This window comes from Triturus cristatus, chromosome 3_1, assembly GCF_964204655.1.
Source record: "Triturus cristatus chromosome 3_1, aTriCri1.1, whole genome shotgun sequence".
Classification (NCBI taxonomy): Eukaryota; Metazoa; Chordata; class Amphibia; order Caudata; family Salamandridae; genus Triturus; species Triturus cristatus.
Window position 1 is genome coordinate 931,939,889 of NC_140583.1, and position 25,564 is coordinate 931,965,452.

At 50.0% G+C, this 25,564-nt stretch overlaps 1 protein-coding gene across 1 annotated transcript in view; it reads right to left on the reverse strand.

Moving 5' to 3' along the window:
• GPD2 (glycerol-3-phosphate dehydrogenase 2) overlaps nt 1-19,333 on the reverse strand; it is a 927,571-nt gene extending 908,238 nt beyond the window's left edge. Inside the window, exon 1 of the mRNA XM_085645519.1 lies at nt 19,086-19,333. The gene's annotated coding sequence lies outside the window, so the exon portion shown is untranslated. The remainder of the gene's footprint in view (nt 1-19,085) is intronic.
• Between the last annotated feature and the right edge of the window lie 6,231 nt (nt 19,334-25,564).

Genomic DNA, 25,564 nt, shown 5'->3' on the forward strand with positions numbered 1-25,564 from the left:
AGGATAGGGGGGGGACGAGTGGGCAAAAAGGATAGGGGGGGACGAGTGGGCAAAAAGGATAGGGGGGGAACGAGTGGGCAAAAAGGATAGGGGGGGAACGAGTGGGCAAAAAGGATAGGGGGGGAACGAGTGGGCAAAAAGGATAGGGGGGGAACGAGTGGGCAAAAAGGATAGGGGGGACGAGTGGGCAAAAAGGATAGGGGGGACGAGTGGGCAAAAAGGATAGGGGGGGACGTGTGGGCAAAAAGGATAGGGGGGGGGACGAGTGGGCAAAAAGGATAGGGGGGGACGAGTGGGCAAAAAGGATAGGGGGGGACGAGTGGGCAAAAAGGATAGGGGGGGGACGAGTGGGCAAAAAGGATAGGGGGGGACGAGTGGGCAAAAAGGATAGGGGGGGACGAGTGGGCAAAAAGGATAGGGGGGGACGAGTGGGCAAAAAGGATAGGGGGGACGAGTGGGCAAAAAGGATAGGGGGGACGAGTGGGCAAAAAGGATAGGGGGGACGAGTGGGCAAAAAGGATAGGGGGGACGAGTGGGCAAAAAGGATAGGGGGGGACGAGTGGGCAAAAAGGATAGGGGGGACGAGTGGGCAAAAAGGATAGGGGGGGACGAGTGGGCAAAAAGGATAGGGGGGGACGAGTGGGCAAAAAGGATAGGGGGGGACGAGTGGGCAAAAAGGATAGGGGGGGACGAGTGAGCAAAAAGGATAGGGGGGGACGAGTGAGCAAAAAGGATAGGGGGGGACGAGTGAGCAAAAAGGATAGGGGGGGACGAGTGAGCAAAAAGGATAGGGGGGGGGACGAGTGAGCAAAAAGGATAGGGGGGGGACGAGTGAGCAAAAAGGATAGGGGGGGGGACGAGTGAGCAAAAAGGATAGGGGGGGGACGAGTGAGCAAAAAGGATAGGGGGGGGACGAGTGAGCAAAAAGGATAGGGGGGGACGAGTGAGCAAAAAGGATAGGGGGGGACGAGTGAGCAAAAAGGATAGGGGGGGACGAGTGGGCAAAAAGGATAGGGGGGGGACGAGTGGGCAAAAAGGATAGGGGGGGGGGACGAGTGGGCAAAAAGGATAGGGGGGGGACGAGTGGGCAAAAAGGATGGGGGGGCGAGTGGGCAAAAAGGATAGGGGGACGAGCGGCAAAAAGGATAGGGGGACGAGGGGCAAAAAGGATGGGGGCAAATAGGATGGGGGGGCAAATAGGATGGGGGGCAAATAGGATGGGGGGCAAATAGGATGGGGGGCAAATAGGATGGGGGGCAAATAGGATGGGGGGCAAATAGGATGGGGGGCAAATAGGATGGGGGGCAAATAGGATGGGGGGCAAATAGGATGGGGGCAAATAGGATGGGGGCAAATAGGATGGGGGCAAATAGGATGGGGGCAAATAGGATGGGGGCAAATAGGATGGGGGCAAATAGGATGGGGGCAAAAAGGATAGGGGGCAAAAAGGATAGGGGGCAAAAAGGATAGGGGGCAAAAAGGATAGGGGGGCAAAAAGGATAGGGGGCAAAAAGGATAGGGGGGCAAAAAGGATAGGGGGGCAAAAAGGATAGGGGGGCAAAAAGGATAGGGGGGGAACGAGTGGGCAAAAAGGATAGGGGGGGACAAGTGGGCAAAAAGGATAGGGGGGGACGAGTGGGCAAAAAGGATAGGGGGGGACGAGTGGGCAAAAAGGATAGGGGGGGACGAGTGGGCAAAAAGGATAGGGGGGGGACGAGTGGGCAAAAAGGATAGGGGGGGACGAGTGGGCAAAAAGGATAGGGGGGACGAGTGGGCAAAAAGGATAGGGGGGACGAGTAGGCAAAAAGGATAGGGGGGACGAGCGGCAAAAAGGATGGGGGGAAAAAAGGATAGGGGGAAAAAAGGATAGGGGGAGGAGCGGCAAAAACGATAGGGGGGGACGAGCGGCAAAAAGGATAGGGGGGGACGAGCGGCAAAAAGGATAGGGGGCAAAAAGGATAGGGGCAAAAAGGATAGGGGAGACAAGCTGCAAAAAGGATAGGGGGGACGAGCGGCGGGACGAGCAGCAAAAAGGATAGGGGGGGGACGAGCAGCAAAAAGGATAGGGGGGGACGAGTGGGCAAAAAGGATAGGGGGGGAACGAGTGGGCAAAAAGGATAGGGGGGGGGACGAGTGGGCAAAAAGGATAGGGGGGGGACGAGTGGGCAAAAAGGATAGGGGGGGACGAGTGGGCAAAAAGGATAGGGGGGGACGAGTGGGCAAAAAGGATAGGGGGGGAACGAGTGGGCAAAAAGGATAGGGGGGGAACGAGTGGGCAAAAAGGATAGGGGGGGACGAGTGGGCAAAAAGGATAGGGGGGGACGAGTGGGCAAAAAGGATAGGGGGGACGAGTGGGCAAAAAGGATAGGGGGGGACGAGTGGGCAAAAAGGATAGGGGGGACGAGTGGGCAAAAAGGATAGGGGGGGGGACGAGTGGGCAAAAAGGATAGGGGGGGACGAGTGGGCAAAAAGGATAGGGGGGGGGACGAGTGGGCAAAAAGGATAGGGGGGACGAGTGGGCAAAAAGGATAGGGGGGGACGAGTGGGCAAAAAGGATAGGGGGGGGACGAGTGGGCAAAAAGGATAGGGGGGGGACGAGTGGGCAAAAAGGATAGGGGGGGACGAGTGGGCAAAAAGGATAGGGGGGACGAGTGGGCAAAAAGGATAGGGGGGACGAGTGGGCAAAAAGGATGGGGGGGACGAGTGGGCAAAAAGGATAGGGGGGACGAGTGGGCAAAAAGGATAGGGGGGGGACGAGTGGGCAAAAAGGATAGGGGGACGAGCGGCAAAAAGGATAGGGGGACGAGGGGCAAAAAGGATGGGGGCAAAAAGGATGGGGGGCAAAAAGGATGGGGGGCAAAAAGGATGGGGGGCAAAAAGGATGGGGGGCAAAAAGGATGGGGGGCAAAAAGGATGGGGGGCAAAAAGGATGGGGGGCAAAAAGGATGGGGGGCAAAAAGGATGGGGGGCAAAAAGGATGGGGGGCAAAAAGGATGGGGGCAAAAAGGATGGGGGGCAAATAGGATGGGGGCAAATAGGATGGGGGCAAATAGGATGGGGGCAAATAGGATGGGGGCAAATAGGATGGGGGCAAATAGGATGGGGGCAAATAGGATGGGGGCAAATAGGATGGGGGCAAAAAGGATAGGGGGGGACGAGTGGGCAAAAAGGATAGGGGGGACGAGTGGGCAAAAAGGACAAGGGGGGGGACGAGTGGGCAAAAAGGATAGGGGGGGGACGAGTGGGCAAAAAGGATAGGGGGGGGACGAGTGGGCAAAAAGGATAGGGGGGGACGAGTGGGCAAAAAGGATAGGGGGGGGACGAGTGGGCAAAAAGGATAGGGGGGGGACGAGTGGGCAAAAAGGATAGGGGGGGGACGAGTGGGCAAAAAGGACAGGGGGGGGACGAGTGGGCAAAAAGGACAAGGGGGGGACGAGTGGGCAAAAAGGACAAGGGGGGACACGAGTGGGCAAAAAGGACAAGGGGGGACACGAGTGGGCAAAAAGGACAAGGGGACACGAGTGGGCAAAAAGGACAAGGGGACACGAGTGGGCAAAAAGGACAAGGGGACACGAGTGGGCAAAAAGGACAAGGGGGGACGAGTGGGCAAAAAGGACAAGGGGGGACGAGTGGGCAAAAAGGACAAGGGGGGACGAGTGGGCAAAAAGGACAAGGGGGGACGAGTGGGCAAAAAGGACAAGGGGGGACGAGTGGGCAAAAAGGACAAGGGGGGACGAGTGGGCAAAAAGGACAAGGGGGGACGAGTGGGCAAAAAGGACAAGGGGGGACGAGTGGGCAAAAAGGACAAGGGGGGACGAGTGGGCAAAAAGGACAAGGGGGGACGAGTGGGCAAAAAGGACAAGGGGGGACGAGTGGGCAAAAAGGACAAGGGGGGACGAGTGGGCAAAAAGGACAAGGGGGGACGAGTGGGCAAAAAGGACAAGGGGGGACGAGTGGGCAAAAAGGACAAGGGGGACGAGTGGGCAAAAAGGACAAGGGGGGACGAGTGGGCAAAAAGGACAAGGGGGGACGAGTGGGCAAAAAGGACAAGGGGGGACGAGTGGGCAAAAAGGACAAGGGGGGACGAGTGGGCAAAAAGGATAGGGGGGACGAGTGGGCAAAAAGGATAGGGGGACGAGTGGGCAAAAAGGATAGGGGGGACGAGTGGGCAAAAAGGATAGGGGGGACGAGTGGGCAAAAAGGATAGGGGGGACGAGTGGGCAAAAAGGATAGGGGGGACGAGTGGGCAAAAAGGATAGGGGGGACGAGTGGGCAAAAAGGATAGGGGGGACGAGTGGGCAAAAAGGATAGGGGGGACGAGTGGGCAAAAAGGATAGGGGGGACGAGCTGCAAAAAGGATAGGGGGGACGAGCGGCAAAAAGGATAGGGGGGACGAGCGGCAAAAAGGATAGGGGGGACGAGCGGCAAAAAGGATAAGGGGGGACGAGTGGGCAAAAAGGATAGGGGGGGACGAGTGGGCAAAAAGGATAGGGGGGACGAGTGGGCAAAAAGGATAGGGGGGACGAGTGGGCAAAAAGGATAGGGGGACGAGTGGGCAAAAAGGGCAAGGGGGTGACGAGGGGGCAAAAAGGATAGGGGAGGCAAAAAGGATAGGGGCAAAAAGGATAGGGGCAAAAAGGATAGGGGCAAAAAGGATAGGGGGAGTGGGCAAAAAGGATAGGGGGGACGAGGGGGCAAAAAGGATAGGGGAGGCAAAAAGGATAGGGGCAAAAAGGATAGGGGGCAAAAAGGATAGGGGGCAAAAAGGATAGGGGGAGAAGCGGCAAAAAGGATAGGGGGACGAGGGGCAAAAAGGATGGGGCAAAAAGGATGGGGGGCAAAAAGGATGGGGGGCAAAAAGGATGGGGGGCAAAAAGGATGGGGGGCAAAAAGGATGGGGGGCAAAAAGGATGGGGGCAAAAAGGATGGGGGCAAAAAGGATGGGGGCAAAAAGGATGGGGGCAAATAGGATGGGGGGCAAATAGGATGGGGGGCAAATAGGATGGGGGCAAAAAGGTTGGGGGGCAAAAAGGATGAGGGGCAAAAAGGATGAGGGGCAAAAAGGATGAGGGGCAAAAAGGATAGGGGGCAAAAAGGATAGGGGCAAAAAGGATAGGGGGCAAAAAGGATAGGGGGGACGAGCGGCGGGACGAGCGGCAACAAGGATAGGGGGGACGAGTGGGCAAAAAGGATAGGGGGAACGAGTGGGCAAAAAGGATAGGGGGAACGAGTGGGCAAAAAGGATAGGGGGAACGAGTGGGCAAAAAGGATAGGGGGAACGAGTGGGCGAAAAGGATAGGGGGGGACGAGTGGGCGAAAAGGATAGGGGGGGACGAGTGGGCGAAAAGGATAGGGGGGGACGAGTGGGCGAAAAGGATAGGGGGGACGAGTGGGCGAAAAGGATAGGGGGGACGAGTGGGCAAAAAGGACAAGGGGGGGACGAGTGGGCAAAAAGGACAAGGGGGGGACGAGTGGGCAAAAAGGACAAGGGGGGAACGAGTGGGCAAAAAGGACAAGGGGGGAACGAGTGGGCAAAAAGGACAAGGGGGGGGACGAGTGGGCAAAAAGGACAAGGGGGGGGACGAGTGGGCAAAAAGGACAAGGGGGGGGACGAGTGGGCAAAAAGGACAAGGGGGGGGACGAGTGGGCAAAAAGGACAAGGGGGGGGACGAGTGGGCAAAAAGGACAAGGGGGGGGACGAGTGGGCAAAAAGGACAAGGGGGGAACGAGTGGGCAAAAAGGACAAGGGGGGGACGAGTGGGCAAAAAGGACAAGGGGGGGACGAGTGGGCAAAAAGGACAAGGGGGGACGAGTGGGCAAAAAGGACAAGGGGGGGACGAGTGGGCAAAAAGGACAAGGGGGGGACGAGTGGGCAAAAAGGACAAGGGGGGGACGAGTGGGCAAAAAGGACAAGGGGGGGACGAGTGGGCAAAAAGGACAAGGGGGGACGAGTGGGCAAAAAGGACAAGGGGGGGACGAGTGGGCAAAAAGGACAAGGGGGGACGAGTGGGCAAAAAGGACAAGGGGGGACGAGTGGGCAAAAAGGACAAGGGGGGACGAGTGGGCAAAAAGGACAAGGGGGGACGAGTGGGCAAAAAGGACAAGGGGGGACGAGTGGGCAAAAAGGACAAGGGGGGGACGAGTGGGCAAAAAGGACAAGGGGGGGACGAGTGGGCAAAAAGGACAAGGGGGGGACGAGTGGGCAAAAAGGACAAGAGGGGGACGAGTGGGCAAAAAGGACAAGGGGGGGACGAGTGGGCAAAAAGGACAAGGGGGGGACGAGTGGGCAAAAAGGACAAGGGGGGGACGAGTGGGCAAAAAGGACAAGGGGGGGACGAGTGGGCAAAAAGGACAAGGGGGGGACGAGTGGGCAAAAAGGACAAGGGGGGACGAGTGGGCAAAAAGGACAAGGGGGGGACGAGTGGGCAAAAAGGACAAGGGGGGGACGAGTGGGCAAAAAGGACAAGGGGGGGACGAGTGGGCAAAAAGGATAAGGGGGGGACGAGTGGGCAATATAGGGGGGACGAGTGGGCAAAAAGGATAGGGGGGGACGAGTGGGCAAAAAGGATAGGGGGGGACGAGTGGGCAAAAAGGATAGGGGGGACGAGTGGGCAAAAAGGATAGGGGGGACGAGTGGGCAAAAAGGATAGGGGGGACGAGTGGGCAAAAAGGATAGGGGGGACGAGTGGGCAAAAAGGATAGGGGGGACGAGTGGGCAAAAAAGATAGGGGGGGACGAGTGGGCAAAAAGGACAAGGGGAGGACGAGTGGGCAAAAAGGACAAGGGGAGGACGAGTGGGCAAAAAGGACAAGGGGGGGACAAGTGGGCAAAAAGGATGGGGGGGGAGTGGGCAAAAAGGACAAGGGGGGACGAGTGGGCAAAAAGGATAGGGGGGGACGAGTGGGCAATATAGGGGGGACGAGTGGGCAAAAAGGATAGGGGGGACGAGTGGGCAAAAAGGATAGGGGGGGACGAGTGGGCAAAAAGGATAGGGGGGACGAGTGGGCAAAAAGGATAGGGGGGGACGAGTGGGCAAAAAGGATAGGGGGGACGAGTGGGCAAAAAGGATAGGGGGGACGAGTGGGCAAAAAAGATAGGGGGGGACGAGTGGGCAAAAAGGACAAGGGGAGGACGAGTGGGCAAAAAGGACAAGGGGGGGACAAGTGGGCAAAAAGGATGGGGGGAGTGGGCAAAAAGGATAGGGGGGACGAGGGGGCAAAAAGGATAGGGGAGGCAAAAAGGATAGGGGGCAAAAAGGATAGGGGGCAAAAAGGATAGGGGGCAAAAAGGATAGGGGGCAAAAAGGATAGGGGGACGAGCGGCAGGACGAGCGGCAAAAAGGATGGGGGGGGACGAGCGGCAAAAAGGATAGGGGGGACGAGCGGCAAAAAGGATAGGGGGGACGAGCGGCAAAAAGGATAGGGGGGACGAGCGGCAAAAAGGATAGGGGGACGAGCGGCAAAAAGGATAGGGGGACGAGCGGCAAAAAGGATAGGGGGACGAGCGGCAAAAAGGATAGGGGGGACGAGCGGCAAAAAGGATAGGGGGGACGAGCGGCAAAAAGGATAGGGGGGACGAGCGGCAAAAAGGATAGGGGGGACGAGCGGCAAAAAGGATGGGGGGGGACGAGCAGCAAAAAGGATGGGGGGGGGGACGAGCGGCAAAAAGGATAGGGGGGGACGAGCAGCAAAAAGGATAGGGGGGACGAGCAGCAAAAAGGATAGGGGGGACGAGCAGCAAAAAGGATGGGGGGGGACGAGCAGCAAAAAGGATGGGGGGACAAGTAGGCAAAAAGATAAGGGGGATGAAAAGATGACAAAGTAAATGGAAATCTGAGGATGGATAGGTGAATGGATTGAAAGGATGGCAGAGTGAATGGGATCAGAGAGGATGGATTGAAGAATGGAAGTAAAAAAAATGGAAATCTGAGAGGATGGGTGGAGTGATGGGTGAAATGATAGCCAAGCAATTGGTAATTTAAGAGGAAGGATGTATGGCATATTAAATGGAAATTGGAAAGTAAAGTAAACAGAAATCAGAATTCATGGATGATGGCTAGGTGAATGAAAGGACAAAAGAATCAGTGGATGCATGAATGTCTGTATTGATGGATGGATAGCCAAACGATTGATGTGTAGAGGGATGGCTATAGATAGAGGCAAGCATAGATGATGGATGTCTGTATGGATGAATGGAAGGAATGGCCAATTGATGGATGTAATAATGAAAAAAAATGAGTGATGGTTGAACGAATGAACGGATGAGAAAATATATAGGTTAATGGTGGATACCAGTGGTGGGATGGAAGGGTGAAAGGATGAGTAGATCAATTCATGGATGGATGAGTCAAGGGAGATCTTCTGGGGAGGTAACGGCTCACATACATTGCTTTGTTGGTGCCATCAGACCTTGGGTTAAAAGTGGGGCGTACTTTACTTTCTGGCTACTCCTCTGGCCAATAACACCAAACAAGAAATAGTACAAACCTGGCTCAACTACATGAACCTTATCCGTTTAGAAACCCAACTTTCAGCGAATGTCAAGTCACTTGGATTCACTCTGGACACCACCCTCACTGTCAAAGAACACATTGCCAACTAAACAAAGACGGGCTGGCAGCAGCTCTCTCCTTTAAAGAAAGTCAAACTGTTTCTTCCAGGATACAACTTCAGAACTGCTTTCATGACCTTGTGATATTGCACCTGAATGGTGGTAATACCCTGCTCTATGCCCTCCCAAACTCCACACTGGAACCCTTTTAAGGGCATCCTACATGCCAAAATATGTCTCATCTAAGGCCTGAAGAAAAAGGATATTCCTATTCTGATGGAACTCCATTAACTCCACTTACCGGCACAAACCATCAACAAATCCAGCTGAATCATTTTAAAGCCAACATGACCAGCACCCCTGCATATGTTGCAGACAGGCTCACCCTATCTGGTGGTTCTTAGCACATGCACAGACAGGACACCATCAGACAGCAGACAAAAAGATAAAACAAGACAGTATGCCTTTTCCCTCTACTCATCCAACATCCCCATAATCCATTAGGGCCACCTTAATGCTGCTTAAATTTAAGAAAGAGTTGAAGACGCATCTCTGTATAGAATAATACATCACAATGCATTAACGGTCAACAAACCTGCTACCTCTCCAATTACTCACTGACTTGATGCTTGTCTTTGATCCTACAGCTCTCTGCTGCCTTTTAACTAAGTTCGCTCTATAGAAATACCACATACAAAAACAGTGAATAGGATATGTCAATACTACATTATGAAGCCTTTTTGACCAATTCTATGGTTGTCTGCCTTGGAGAAAGCACAAAACAAAAAAGTTGAGTGTGTATTGACTTTGCAGCCTTGAAACCAAATTTGAGTGGATTATTATCCATTGCGTCCGAATGATGAAATTCTGTTAACTTGATTTGGTGTCAGAGTACCATCAGGTAGAACTAGATTCTCAATCTCACCATACTGCGCAAGTATATCCTCTGGTCTCATTTTAGTTTTGTGGGTTCACTTTTGGGTTGGCTTTGGTACTTTGTGTTTTTCAGAGGATTAGGTGTCAGGTGTTTAAAGGGATAGCTTGTGTTTGTCACATTCTAGAACAAACTCCTCCATTTTGGAAAGAGTCTTGAGGAAAATGATGACATCTTAGAAGAGGTATTGAAAAATTTTCACAACAGAACAGCTTTTATCAAAAAAAGAAATGGTGATGTTTAGAATAAAAAAGTTGAATATTTGAGCCACATGATTTCAGATACATGGGTTGAGATTCACCAAGGGCTAATCATGGCTGTTGTAGATTACTTTTCCTCCATCCAATATATTGTAACTCTCGTAGTTTTATGCAAATTTGACTTCAAATTGCATTATGAATTTACAACTAAAACAGTTTTTAATGGAAGACTGGCTAAAGCACGGTTATAACTGACATATGGCCTGTAAACATGCCTTAAAGGCTTCCGGTAAGGCCAAATTTAAAATGACTCCGTTTCACATACATATGTGACTGCTGTGCTGTTGCATAAATTAAACCAAACCAGAGCAATATATACCTGAAGCATAGAGTGCCTCTGGCCACATTACCACTTGCGGTAGGAATGCCCTAATCCTAAACTGTTCTGAAATCACGATGCTGATACTTTTGCGATTACAACTATTCCAAGGCACAAAGACAATGCGGCATTTATGTACAGTCCGAACCCAGAGTTAGGAATACCAGATACACTGTTGTAAGGTATATAGGAGTAGAAATCTTTTTACTGTTGTAAGGTATATAGCAGTAGAAATCTTTTTACATATAGATGAACCATCAAGTAAAACAGTGGTAGTAAAAGCTGGTCCAGTGCGGGCGATGGATAAAGCAACAGTGCAATAATCATAATATGCTTAACTATTGCAGCAGTATATCAACAAACACCCCCACCCACCAACCAACGAGTGCGCTCCCAGTAGAAGATAGTAAAGAAATAAGAGGGGAGACTTCCTATCTAGTCTATATTGTGCGCCAATAATAGATGACATGGAGTGTAAACACTAGTGTGCTATTTCTGGGAGATAGGCAAGTGTGATCGGGTATGACTAGCTCCTCGTAGCCCTAGTACCATAGTTCAACCAGGGTATGGCTCTGTATGTGGCTTGGGTCAGTATTAACGCCCAGTCGTGCCTCCCTGTGCGTCATCTATGTGCGGGTAGAGTGAGACTGTCTAGTGCTTTGAAAGACTCCAGTAGAAGATCTCAGGACACGGCAATGGGCTTCTTTCGCAGTCTGCGGTGTTCCTCCCTGCATAGCGCCCCGCTTTCATTAAGTCCCCATCCTGCAGTATCAGTTGGATGTTAAAGTAATTCCATGTGAGAGAAATGTTTTAGCTGACTGCCTATGATGATTGTCAGTCAAGTATGAAAAGGAGTTGGGGAGTGAGATGGAGGAAAAAGAATGATTGACAAGTGACTGATGTGGGAAAAGGAGAAGGAATAACTAAATGTGATTGGTTAGCAACAATTCAGGAAAATTATTTTGTACTTTTAAAGCTGGTCAGGTGAGAGAATGGTACCTCTGAATGTATAGATCTACACAGAAATTAAGGATGAGTTAAACGTTGTTAATGACAATATTTTATATAATAAATTTCTACTGCCTACAACTTTGCGCATAAAGATAGCGGATGAAAGACATGAGGAACATTTGGGTCAACCTCTAACCAAGTGCAGAAATTCTTCAGAATTCCAGTGACCGTCTATGAAGTTAGTGCAACCAGTGAAATGCAACTTAACTTCTGTGGCACCTTTACAGGAAGCAGTGCTTCCTTATAGGCCACAGTGTTAACTGGTGGTAGATTTCATTGGACCTTTCATTAGTTTACAATTTAATTAAACGTCTGCAGTGGTAATGGTGAATTATTATAGCAAGTGGATAGAAATTAAGGTTTGTTGCTGAATCCAACCCTGCCTATGGATTATTTTCTTTAAATATGTATCTGTGTAGGAAGGTTTCCCGGATGAATCTGCATCTGATAATGACGTCCAATTTATTTCTACAGACATACAAAGTAGTTTTAGCAAGTTTTGTTTCGAACATTATTAGATTGCTTTACATCATCCCCAACTCAAGTGACTTCTAGAAAGACAATTGTATTCGAGTATTGTGAACGGTTTCAAGATTGAGCAGGAAGTCTGGTGTAAACTGTGGGAGTTTAAGACACACAAGACACATTGCATTCTACCACTGGAGTTTCACTGTTTTAAGTGTTGAGAAGGAATCAAGAAGGTTCATAAACATGCCTAGGATAGACGAGGAAGTGTTTAGACAGTTAAACAGAAATTAAGGCTTTAGTGATTCTAAATTCAGAAGTGCAGTCAGGGTGAATAAGGCAAGTTCGGAAGCTGTGAGAATACACTGCAGGGATTAGCGGACATTTGAGAGATCAGTGAAAGTCGTATGAATGGGGGTTGGGTCTATGGCAGTACTGTAGATGGTGGGGAACAGTCAAAGGTTGTTCAGAAGGCGGAGACGTAGAGATGTAGTTCTAAGGTTTGCAAAGTGCATGTAAGGTACTGTTAAACTGCGTTAGGACTTTTGCCTTTTGTTTTTTCTAGTAGGTCACTTTGGATACATGTTTTGACTAAAAAAAAGTGTGGCTTGCTTTGAGTAAGTATGGTGTTTTCTGTTTATGTTTGTGTGCTCTGTTTTGTTGAAGGGGAGACGCCATTACGTGCCATGTCTGTTACTTATGCTGCAGGCTGTGCAGTTGTTTCTAGAATGTTAGACTGTGCAGGATTCAAGGCATGATCTTTCTAGGCAGTTTCAGTTGCCTTCCTGTACCATCAGCTGGTGGTGGGTTGTTATTCCTGTAACTAATGACCTTGAAGCTAGTGTATGTAGTCAATTCGTCCTTACGCTTCAGAAACAGTCATGAGGTGTTTTCTGTAAACCTTGAACTGCAACAGTTCGAATCTAGCATTTGAGGATACTGTTTTAAGGAGCATACCCATCTTCCCCTTCCTTCCCTACTACTAAATTCTAACTCTCAGGTCCTATGCCATTCCATTTTAATCTCCTGCACTAGGTTTATCATGTACAACTGGAATGCTCTAAATGGCATATTGATATGTTTACTACCATGTGCCAAACCCATCATACTCTTCACCAGCACCTCAGGCTCAACTAATTTGTCTGGAAAGGTACTCTACGTGTCTTTAACTGTCCATCCAAAGTATCTGACATTTCAATAATAAGTTTACATTTGTAACTATAAACACTCCCCAGATACCTTGAAGCTTTAGAAACTTCCCATACTGAAATAGATTGACCAGCAATATACCACCTTAAAATTTTGACATTCCCATATCACAGGAGCGAGAACCCAGAGTGGCACTTGTTTCGCAAATTGAGTAACTCTCAAACTTACTGTATGGATCAACTTCAGCAGTTTTGCTGATTATACTCATACCAAGAAAGAGAGGAAGTCGTTAGCAGTTAAGTCAAGCAGCAATTAGCCAAATGTCCTCTCGCCATAATTCCCTTGTCATAGCTTATCAGGACCTTGTAGCCTCCTTCATTCAATCTAACACATCTTGAAGTTTCAATACTTCCCTCTTTACTTTGCTATAGGTAGTGCTTAAGTTTAGCCAGTGGCTGCAGGTGCAGCCTAACGGCACTCAATTTCAGGGGCTGGGATTTATTTTTTATTCATTAGGGTTTGAAGCAGAACAAGAGAAAAAAAGCAAACAAAGGGGAAAGAATGAGGAATAAAATGTTGGAAAACCAATGAAAATTGGATAAAGCAAGGATGAAATAGAACCTGCAGGTGTGAAGGATAAAATGGCAGATAGTGTATGCTGGCAGGTGAAAGAAGCATGAGATGGAATCAAGACTAGATAGCCTTGAATTTGCCAACCTCAACTTTTAATAGCACCAGCATGGGCTTCTGAGTAAAACGCTGGGCACAGATACTTATTATTTTACAAATTAAGAACGGGCTGTGGAAGCCAGCCCACACTAGTATAGTCAGCAGATTGTCCAGTTTCTTAAATATATTTATTTAGTGCACGTTCAACAAATCTGACTCGCTTAAAGTATGAGAAGCAATTAATGAACTAATGATTGCACCCTGTGTAGCCAATGCACATTGTCAGTCAGAACTATGTAGTTATAGTTACGACGGAGTTTCCATGGGACAGGCATTTTTTTGCCAATAGCTTTGGCATCATTTGATGAATCAGCACAAATCTTTCCCCAAAGAAATTTGAATTGCTTTGGCCACTTAATGGGAAGTTTGCCAAGCAGGCACCAAGAAAGTGTGTGTGTGTGTGTGTGTGTGGGGGGGGGGGGGGGGGGTGATTTCCCCATGTTAATTCCCATAGGAGATTTTGTTCTCAAATACAAAACAAAATGCCTAAACAGAATTACACCAGTTTTTTTTGTGCCAAATTTGAACTTTACTCAGAAAGCGTGCTTTTTGTGATTTGGTATAAATACATTCAGCAGCTATTTTCAAGAAATTAGCATTTACTGAGGGGGATCAGGTTGGGCATTGTTAGACCCAGGTTCAAATCCCATACCTCTGCCACCAAATGTTAGAACCGGGGTTCAAATCCCCTGGTTGGTTGAGGTAGGTACCCGCGTTCCAACGTCAGGGAAAGGAAGGACACCTTCTGAGATACCCCCGCTGTAGCTTGGCACGAGCAGCCAGGCTTATCTTCAAGCCAATTGTGTAAAGTATTTGCAACCACGCTCAGTAACCCAATGATGACGCCACAAATAGACTCCACACGAGTTTTATAAAATGAGTATAAAGAGAATAAAAAAAGATATACGATAAGACCACACAATATAAATCCAACATATGCGTATTGGTAATATTCCTCCTGGCCAGTTATTAGGCCAGCTAGCTCTGATCAGTTCTGGTGATATTAATGAGCACTTCTAAACATTCTACTCTAATCCTAACACCATGTTATGCAGCTCGTAATGCGAGAATCAGGTACTTTTGCAATGTAAAAATAATGCAATGCGTACACAACAATCAGGCACTTTGCGATGTAAAAATAATGCAATGCGTAGCACGACAATCAGGTACTTTGCAATGTAAAATAATGCAATGCGTAATACAACCACCAGGTACGTCGTTATACAGATGTAAGGCAATGCATAATACACTAATCAGGTAGTTTGTTATGCTGGAATAACGCAATGCGTAATACGCTAATCAGGTAGTTCGTTATGCAGAAACAGTGCAATGCGTCATACACTAATCAGGTACTTCGTTATGCAGAAATGATGCAATGTGTAGTACGACAGTCAGGTACTCGGTTATGCAGTAATGGAATAATGTGTAAAACACTAAGGCACCGATCACTGTGCCTTAGGCGGTCTCTCCACCTCTCCTTCTGACTTGCAGTCAGACTCTCAACAGTTGCCCCAACACAGATACGATGTAATCAAAAAGTGCAGCTCTGCACTCAGGCCCCTGTATTGCCATTCCAGCGCCCTGCGACCTCTGGTGATTTGTGCGCTATACAAAAATCTTTGACATTGACATTGACATTCCCTTGGCAATACGGGCCGCGATACGAGCTGAAGCAGAGGCTCGCGCTGCCGGAATGAGAGAGAGGCAGAGATCGTCTCCCACCGAGCCAGTATCCCGCCCCAGGAGCCCACACGCGTTACCTCAGGGGCGCGAACTCACTCTCCTCTCCTCGTCCAGCGGCTGGGCCTCCGATGCAATCTTTGTGAATTGGCAACGGCGGGCTTGGGCCGGCGGCTCAGCTCCTTCGGGGCTGTCGGTCCGGGTTGCTAAAGTTACAAAGATCTCAGGCTGCCACAGAGCACACGCAGCGTCGCTGAGACTTCCTTGAACTTCGGGTGCACGATCACTGGGCACTCCACACGAAGGTCTCAGGCTGCACGTAGATCACGCGCACAGCGCCGCTGAGACTCACTTTAACTCCGGTGCACACGATAACAAGGCAAATCCTCACAAAGGTCTCACGGTGCCCAACGCACACAGTGTCAATAAGACTCACTTGGATTCCGGTGCACACGATAACTGGACAATCCTCACAAAGGGGTTCCGGTTGCAAAAAGCACACGCACACCGCGTCGCTGATCCTTGCGTGGACTCAAGGTGCCCACGATCACAGGGCACACCTTACGAGGGTCTCAGGCTGCAACAAATGCACACACACAGCTCCGCTGAGACTCTCATGGAAACTTTTGTGTTCCTGTGTTTCCGCAACAGGGAACCAGCTCACCTCGGGCCCTTGGGGATAAGTTAAGTTACTTCAGGATACAGCACAGCAAAGTCATTTCAAGCAGGGGGACACATCAAAGTCCCTTTAGCCTTTCCTTGGTTAAAACAGCAAACTGCAGACCAGTCGCAGAACACAGAGAAAGAGTCAGTCCTATCCTTCAGTATATTCAGTTGTTTCTTCCTTGGCAAAGGTCCTCTTGACTACGAAGTATCTCCAGTCTTGTTCACACTTCATAGTTATACCCCTCAATGGCTTTGAAGTCTTTGTGTTCAGGGGGCACTGAGCCCTGTTCCAACCAGTTCTAGGTGCCTCCCTGTCAGTGACACCTTTCTTCCTCTGATTAGTGGGGGTCTGTATTCTCAATCACTCAGCAGGAGATGGGACAATTGTTTTATAGCAGCAACCCAGGCCTCATCTCTAGGGGCTTCGCCTTCCCCTACACTCCAGATGCAGGTCAGCCTGTGGCTGTCTCACCTCCTCCCCTGGGTCAAGACATTCCCCAGATCCTATCGCTTTCAAATCCAGACAGTCAATCCACAGCCAGACAGAGAGACACAGAAATGTTAGAGCACAAAAATCCAGCCACTTCTAAAGGAGTGTCTTCTAAAAACAAAATGCAAAAACCACCTTCATAAAAAAGATGTGTTATTATCTTGTGAGTTCAGGCATACTAAACTTCATCTTTCCATCTTAAGCCTTTGGGAAGATAGGCTGGAAAACATATTACACAGCCTCCCCATTCTGTCCTATGGGCAAGATGGCCTTTCAACAGTAAAAAAACGAAATGGAGATTATTTCACTGGCAGGACATAGTACACACCTTAGTACATGTCCTACCTTTCACATGCATGGCACCCGACCCAGGGGGTACCTTGGGCCTACCACAGGGGTGTCTGAAGTGCATAGAAAGGGAAGGGTGAGGTCTGGCAAGTGGGTGAACTTGTCATACAACAGGGCAGTTTAACAAACTGGGAACAGGCACTGCAATGGCAAGCCAGAGTTACCTTTTTAAGGCTACTGGTGTGGGTAGAACAATTAGTGCTGCATGCCCACTAGTAGCATTTGCATTGCCAGCCCTGCCACACATAGTGAAAATTACTAGTAAGGCAAACATACCAATGATGGACAACCAATTACCATTACCCTTTATACAGGGAGCACTTGCACTTTGACACTGATCAGCAGAGGAAAAGTGTCTAAAGCATCTAAGTCAGTCAAAAATAGAGGAGGTAGAGGCAAAAAGTCAGGAGTAATCGCGCCAAGAAATGCCAGGTCTAACACGCATGAAGGAGCTAACCCATATAAAATATTAGGTATATCTGGCCAGTTGTTCCCATGGGAGTCTTGAGGGTTTCACACTGTACCAAATAAAAGCCATCCTGGGTGGCTGAGGGAGTTTCCGCGCTTATGGCTGTACTGCAGTACTGAATGATGTGATTTTCTGGCAGCAACATTGAAAGACATGCTGCAGCTCCCCAAGTCCTGAAAAAAATGTTTTAGTTACATGGAGGAGAGGTTGGGGGTCACACTGACTCCACTGCAGGGGAATGTGTGGGAGATTCGGAAGTCTCACATTTAAATAAAATGTAAAAAAATGAAAATAAAGAGAAAAGTCTGGTCATAGACCAGACAATGCGGCCAACTGCCACTGTGCAGGCTGTGCAGAGTGGTTTTGGTACAGAGCCAACCCACCATGAGCCCACAGTTGACAGGAGACCTGGCACAAGCATTGCTTAAAATGAATCCCTTGTGCTTAACAGTTATTCTTAGGTGGTATGCACACAAAAAAGTAATTTAAACATACTCCTGTATAAAGCAGACGGTCCACACAATAAAAACACTTCAGTACGCCGTTTACTAAAGTTCAGGCACTGAAACCGAAGAAGACGCTATATAGTCTGGCATCATGCGTAACTTTTATGTAAGCACTAACAACAGTCAATATAATCGACCCTGCGGCCAAGAGTAGTTCTGAAATCAGTTTCACAATTTACAATAAGTGACTTCCTCATAAAACATGGCCATATGAGTCATCGACTGTCTCTCCAAATTCACGTGTGCTCAGTACACATCTAGCCTAACCCGAGCCTTAAGAACACAGAAACCAGTGCCAGCTGGTGATGTGCCCACTTACACTTGAAAGAGAAATGTTGCTTTACACAAAGAACAAATGCAAAGATGACAACCGGGAAGGCTAAAGTGAGTACCGGGGGTTGGAAAATTGTTCTCTTCTTCCTTGGCAAAGTAAAAAAAAGCGTGCTTTTATGAATTGCTTCGCTGTGTGCTTCTCAAAATGCACGCGCCTTACAAACAGGAGTGCAGCCCTTCGCCCCAGTCACACGTGCCAACATTTTGCAATTTCCAACGGTACAGGGTGGGGTCCAGTCACTCCTCTCATTATACACAAATATTTTGATTAGCTCGCTGTGGGATAATTTACATTGGTACTCCCACAACACTTAACTTTTGCTAAGTAGAAAAGGTATATTTAACAATCAATCAATCAATACCAATCAGAAATACGGACTCATTTAAACAAGACTAATTGAAAAGGGGAGGTGCGCTTTGAGAAGATCAGGTTTGTAGTGCGTAATACAGTTAAAAATGTAAGTTTCATTAAAATTGTTTTGGCAAGTGAGCCCACCAAAACAGAACTTTTCAACATTTGTCAGAGAAATATGGTTCAATGTACACTGAATTTCACAGTAAATATGTCACCACCTTAGGTGGCGATGGAATGGGCAGTGCGGTGGCAACATGTTAAAGTGGGCAGCATCGCCGCAAGACACCGACTGTAGGATGGTGCTGAGACACTATGGAGACCAGTGGACAAGTTGACAGGAGTGGGGCAGAACGGTGGTTGGCAACAGCGATGGGCCAGGTGGTGGTGTACTACCCCTTAAGTATGTATGCTGATCATCAGGGTGGTTTGGCTGGAGATCTTAACTTCATTTGGATAAGGTGCCTACCTGAAGCTTGTTTAGGTAAGGCACGTGCCGTGGGCTGATCATGAAATAAGCATATTCGTGGCTAGACTCAGAATCTGACAAAGGGGGTGGGTCTAGCCATTGGTTGTGGACAGTGACAGAGACCTGGCCTGGCTCAGAGGCGGGATGAACGCAGGTTTGTGCTTGGTGTAGAGGAAATCCTGCCTGAGCACAGCACTGGCCCTGGCATTGTGATCAACAGTTTGCCGGGATGACAAGCCGTGGTCACAGCAAGTGGCGAACAGAGTTGTCGTACCCTGGGAAGAACATGGTGACAGCAACACCTTGGGTATATATGGTATAAAGTATAGACAGTGGGCATGCTGAGGGTACTCACACGGAAGCCCCGCGGGCACTGCTTCACTACTCTCACCGGAAGCCACCGCCTCCTCTCTCTTGCGTGCGCCTAACTTGGCTCTGGGAGCTGGCGGACAGTCACCTCTGCTGCACCAGTACCACTTGTTCAACTGAGCACTAAACCTGTCTTCCGAATGTGCAGCCTGAACGCGGAAGTACAGAAGCAGCATCCCAAGACTGACGGCATAACCGCCCAATAAAAGTTAGCGAAGCTGTAGCTTCCTGTCCAATCGTGACGGTCCCAGGGGCGGAGCTAAAGCAGACTTTACTGGGAGCTTGTGGATGATGGTATTAAACGGATACTTCAGCCTTCAGCTTGCCAAGGAGGCGGCACACGGCATTTTGAACATTGGCAATACCTCGGCTAGGATTGTACATATATATTTCTTAGAGGCTAACACGTGCGTGCATGTCTAGTGCTTAGTTATTTAGGCTACGGCAACTAGGATGCCCCAAAAAACAATGACCTACAGGGTAACGCCTACGCAACCTATACGCAACACTTAAAGTGAAAAAGGTAGAGCGTCCTTAAAAGAGACGTAGCCTAAAACAACCTTTCCCAGACGCCTGGCCCATATAAGTAAGAACTCTAAAATCTTGTCCTCCTTCCCATAGTGTATCAGGTTTCTCTATGGTAGCTTTATGCCTCTGCATACAGTCATATAACAGTAATTAATGCGTCCATGCTCCAGGGGAGGGACAACACAAGAGGAGGAAGTAAAACCTACAAAAGCTGGGGAATAAAAAGCAAGCAAAGAGAGAATGATAATAAAGTCAACTAGCGGTAAGTGGGCGGGCTCTAAGCGCTCCGTAATTTGTCAAACTTTCTGCCATGTCTTTTAGGCAAGATCTAATAAAGGAGTAAAAACTGGGATTTTGTTGTGAATAATTAGCATGAAACATGATTCCATTTTGAAAACATGAGACTGTTAGTTAAACATTACTCAGGTCTGTGGAAGGAGTAGTACTCTTCAGTGTCTTAATTGAAGCGCGGTGGGGCCTGGCAATATCTAGGCTGCAGCAGCGCGGAAATAACACACACCAGACTACTGCTTGCACTCTCGTGGCCGGAAGACCCCGAACGGTCTCCGGCCGTTTATTTATCCCCTTGGGTCGAGCCCGCCCCGATGGGTGCTTGCAACGTGCCAAAACTGCAACAATGTAGTAGAGTGCCCGAGTGGCTCTTTACATCCCTCCTTTCATTTAGTTCCAGACCACCAAATCATCTGAGTTCATGGAGACGAGTATACAAAGTCCTTCAGTCTCTGACTTGGTGCCGGGTTCGGCCAGAGACCATATCTCTGGCTCCGGGAGTTGGAGCCAGCTGGAGCACTAGATGGGATGCACTCGGACGACTCCGATTCACCACCCGGACAGGTCGACACGGCGGCGTCCGCCCCGTTTTGGCTTACCTGCCTGGTCGGGCCCAACAGCGGACTCCTCTCATCTGGAGAAGCGGGAAGAGGAGAGTTCAGAAGTTCTTCGGGATAATCACACTGTTCTTAGCCAGGCGCGCCGTCGCTCGCCTTCTTGAAGCTGGACACGTTCCTTGTTACAGAGTGCTGTCCCTTTTGGGCAGTGACCATAGTCCCCTGGATACCTACGATGACCCATACTTCTGGCTCATATGGCATCCGGAACTTCGAACCGAGGTGTCGGTCTTTGATCACCACCCGGTCTCCCACTCTTAGTTGAGGTTCTTGTGCCCTTCGGGCTTCACTGGCCTTTCGGTTTGTTGTCTCTCTCTTTGCTTGAACTGCATCGTTGTCCCGTTCCATGGGCATCCAAGTCGGGTCAGACGGGATGCTGTCTCGTGGTGCCCTTTTGAATAGTAGATGAGCTGGAGCACACTTGGTCGTGCTGTGTGGGGTCTGTCGATATGCTCCCAGGAATTGGTCGAGAGCTGTCTCAGCGTCTTCTCCCCCATCCACAGCGATGCGCAGTGCCCGGGGGAGTGTCCTCATCAGGCGTTCTACTTCCCCGTTTGCTTGGGGCCATAGCGGGGTGATCTTCCGGTGCTGTATTGCTTTGGTACTCCTGAAACTCTCGGCCTTGAAACGGGGGCCCATTGTCGAACTTGACCTCTTCCGGCAGTCCCATCATTGCAAAAGTCCTGTCAAGGACCCTCTTCACCTGTGGAAACGCTGTTGACGTTACTACTTCAACTATGGGAAATTTCGGGAAAGACCAGCATGTGACGTCCGTCCGGAAAGCTTCCAAAATCGAGACTGATTTGAGTCCAGGGGTCCGTGCTCGGCTCTTCCGTGATCATTGGCGCCGGTGCGAGATCGCCCTCTGTGATCGTGCAGGCATGGCACTGCCTTACCACCATCCACGATGGAGTCCATCGCCGGGAACCAGACCTTGGCCCGCAGCCTGGCTTTCGTCTTCGCCATCCCTTGGTGGTCAACGTGTGCCAGCGTGAGGATCTTCTTCTGTAACCCCTCCGGGACCACTTTGAGATGTCCTCTCAAAATTACTCCTTGCTCACCCACGCTGAGTTCGTGGCGGATTTGACAAAGCTGCTGTCGGGCAAGGCTGACCTCCGACTGGAGGACGCGAGCTCCATCCATGAAATGTGTCCATCCGTTGTTCTCTAGTGCTTCCCTTACCCGGGACAGTGTGTGATCTTCCTGGATTGCCCTGACGATTTCTTCCAGCGTCATGGCCGACGGACACGCCCCTTGAGGCACCATATTAACGAAAACCTCGGTGTGACATGCATCTTCTGACAGGTCCGACGCTTGTGAGGATTCCAGGTGGCGGGACAGGTAGTCAGCCGGGTTGTGAGCGCCGGGACAGTAAACTACCTTGAAGTTGTAGGATTGCAGCTGCACCACCCACCGTTCTATCCTCGGGGATGCCAGCTGAGATGAGCCTGCGAACAGCGGGAGCAACGGTTTGTGGTCGGTCACAACGTGAAACTCCTGGCCACACAGATACAGATGGAAGTGCTGGCACGCCCACTTGATGGCCAATGCCTCCCTTTCGATTTGAGCGTATCTGGTCTCCGTGTCCATAAGGGCTTTACTGGAATAGGCAACTGACTTCCAGATCTCCGGACCATGTTCTTGCAGGAGGACCGCCCCTAGGCCTACCGGACTTGCGTCGACAACTAGCTCCGTGCGCTGTGGATGGAAGTAGGCCATCACCGTCTTGTCAAGTAGTCCTGCCTTAATGTCATTAAACACCTTGTTGGCAGCCACCGTCCATTCCCTTCTGTGGTCATGACGTGTGAGGGTCCGGTGTGGTTCTGATATGGCAGCAAGGTTTGGATTTAAACACCCACAGTACGTGGCCATGCCGAGGAAACTCCTCACCTCCGTTGGATTCTTCGGCGTGCTGGCGGCACGAACTGGGGTGGCAGAGTGGGCTAAAGAACGGTGATGGATTAAACCCAGATCAGTTGACTGGGGGTGAGTGCTTGCATTGTTCAACACTCCGTCCATCATTTCCTTTGGTTTTTGCTTTGTTCGCCATAAGGCGGCACGGATGGCAGCGGCTTTCTTGGGGTCTACTAGCAACCCATCCCGGGTGAAGGTGTACCCAAAGAAGTCAACTGTCTCTTGATAGAATGAGCATTTGGACTTGTGCAGGGTCAAGCCACAGTCTGTGAGTCTCTGCAGAGCTGCTCGGAGGTGAAGGTGATGGTCTTCTAGCGTGCTTGAAAATAGAAAGGTGTAATCACTCAGTTTGATTACTCCTTGCAACCCGGACACTTGCCTGTCAAAACAGTTCCTAGCCGGTGCCGAAGGAACCAACACAGACTTATAGGGGTTCATCCGCAGACCGGATGCCTGCTCGAACTGTTCAAACAGCAGGAGACATGTGGGCCTACTCACAGCCGGCTGGGCCAGGTACAGCAGGACATCATTTGTGTACAATGCAATGCGATCCTTGTGGCATATTACCCCACCCCCAGCTAATGTAGTGGGGATTTGTACGGATGAATGCGGCTAGAGGCTCTATTGCCAAAGCAAAAAGGAGGGGAGACAGGGGGCAACTCTGTCTGGTCCCCCGCTCTATGGGGAAGACGTCGGAGAGGACTCCGTTTACCCGACCCCAGGCGATGGGTTTGGAGAAAAGAATCCGGACTATGCCCTGAACTTTGGGCCCAAGGCCTGCCTGGGCTAGCACCAACCTGAGATAGCCCTAGTCCATTATGTCGAAGGCCTTCTCGAAATCAATAGGAAGTAAAGCTAAGTCCGGGGGCAATCGATGACGGTTGACCAGGGCGACATGCAACCTTCGGATACAGTGTCTCGTACTCCGGAATGGCGTGAAGCTGCATTGGTCCGGGTGCACCAGTCCCGCAATGACTCGCCTAAGACTGTTTGCCAGAATTGTTGCAAAAATGTTTACTTTGCAGGTATGGAGCGGTATCCGATGGTATTCCATACACAAGGTGGAGGGGGGCTGCATCTTCCGTATCACCACTATAGTGGGTCAGTCCACCTCAGCCAGAAAAGACCCGATTTGACCGGCCTCTTGGTAAAGCTGCAAAAGATAGGGGGTGAGGGTTTCCCGGAATTTTTTATAGTATTCCATGGGAAAACCTTCGGGCCCCGGGGTTTTGCCCGGTGCCATAACGGACGGCGCATTTCAAATTTCTTCTGCTGTAAGAGGCTTATCCAGTGAACGGGCCTCAGAGGGAGATAGATAGGAAAGGGGTAGTGAGTCAAGGAAGGCCCGAGATATCATCATGTCCTTAGCTACGGGTTTAGCATATAAGTTTGGTAGTAGTGAGCGAATGTCTGAGCTATCTCTGGGAGGGAATGGCGAGATTGACCATGCGCATCAAGGACCTCAGGGACGATCCTGTTGATGGGAGACCAACCAGTAGAGTAGTTTCCTGTTTTTGTACCCCACAACCATACATTCTGGCCGGTATCGCCCTCCAGAGGTGTTTGGCTGCTTCCAGGGAATATAACCGAATGTCTACCCTGATGAGGCTCAACTGGTGAGGAATGCCCAGCCGATAGTCAATCTTCAGCTGTTGCTCCAGCTGGAGGGTCTGTGCCTCCAGTTGAGCAATGAGAGCTGACCGGTCCTGTTCCCGGTCCCTAATATAGCTCTTAGCGAGGCATCGCATTGTAGCTTCACTCGCAGACCATAATGTTCCCACCTTGGCCACGGAGCAAGCATTGGTCGCGAAATAGGATTGGAGCTCATACCAGAGGGGGCATGTGAACTCTTTGACTTTGAAGTGCCAGGCGTTTATGCGCCACATGGGTGGCTGGCCCTTCATAGGGTGACCCGGGTGCAGAAACAAAGGGGAGTGGTCTGAGATACCACGGGCCCGAATCTGAATCAGCATTTGGCAATCAGGAGTGGGTAAGAAGGCCAGGTCTATCCAGGAATGGATGTGGTGAGACACTGAGGTGTGCGTAAATTGCTGACGCAGGGGGTGCCAGAATCTTCATGTGTCGCAAAGCCCCCAGGCTTCGGCCCAGTCAGTGAGGGGGGCTTCAGAGCTATCTGCATCAGAGTCAGGCACAGCGGTAAAATCACCTCCTATCACAGTGAGTCTTTGCGGGTGAGGAGACCGGAGAGATCTTAAAGCCTGGAGAACAGAGATGGAGGTGGTATATAGACGCACACTAGTAGGACCACCTGGCCCTCTAACGTGCCCTCCAAGGTGATATGGCGGCCTTGCGGGTCACGTATTAAATTTTTGACCACCAGCGGGAAGGAGTGATGCAGCAAGATGGCAACACCCCCAGGACCCTTTGAGTACCCCGTATGGAAGACTCTGTCGTAGCCCTTCTGGGCCAGGAAGGGGCATAGGTCCCCCAAAAGATGAGTCTCATGCAGCAACAGAACTTCTGGGCGATGACGGTGAGTGAAGGCGAATACAGCAGCGTTTCACTTGGTCTAGCAGGCCTTTGGCATTCCATGACATAACTCGGTAGGTCATATGGGTGTGAGTTTAGGGTTATTATGGAGGACGCGAATTGGTTCACCCCAATAGCGGGGGGTCCAAAAGGTCCTGTGAAACCCTGAAAAGTGTGCTCGTGTAGTGTGGTAAAGGAATGTTATCCCAGGACTGCGCATAAAAATACAGCGTGTGCGGGTGCCAGGACCTATGGAGGAAAAAAAACGGTTAATCAAAAGAACAAATAACAGTGTGCAAACATAACCCCACCCCCCAACGCCTACCACTTCCCATACTTCTACCCCAGAAGCATCTGTAGCCCTGTAAAAAAAGGTAAACAATGAAAACCAAAGTGCATAACAAACATTCTGATGGGTGGGACAGAACCCCTTTCTTAACATAGAAAGATCATCAAAGTTCAACCAAAGCTGCTGTGAAGCAGATAGGTGGAAGCTGCTTAGTCATCAGGTGGGCCTACGGGCTCAGGAGAGTTAGCATAGCCACATGGTGAATGGGCAGGTGAGACAGGGTAAAGATTAGGAGCAGGTATCGTCATCTGGATTAAGTTCTCACCCATGGCAGCA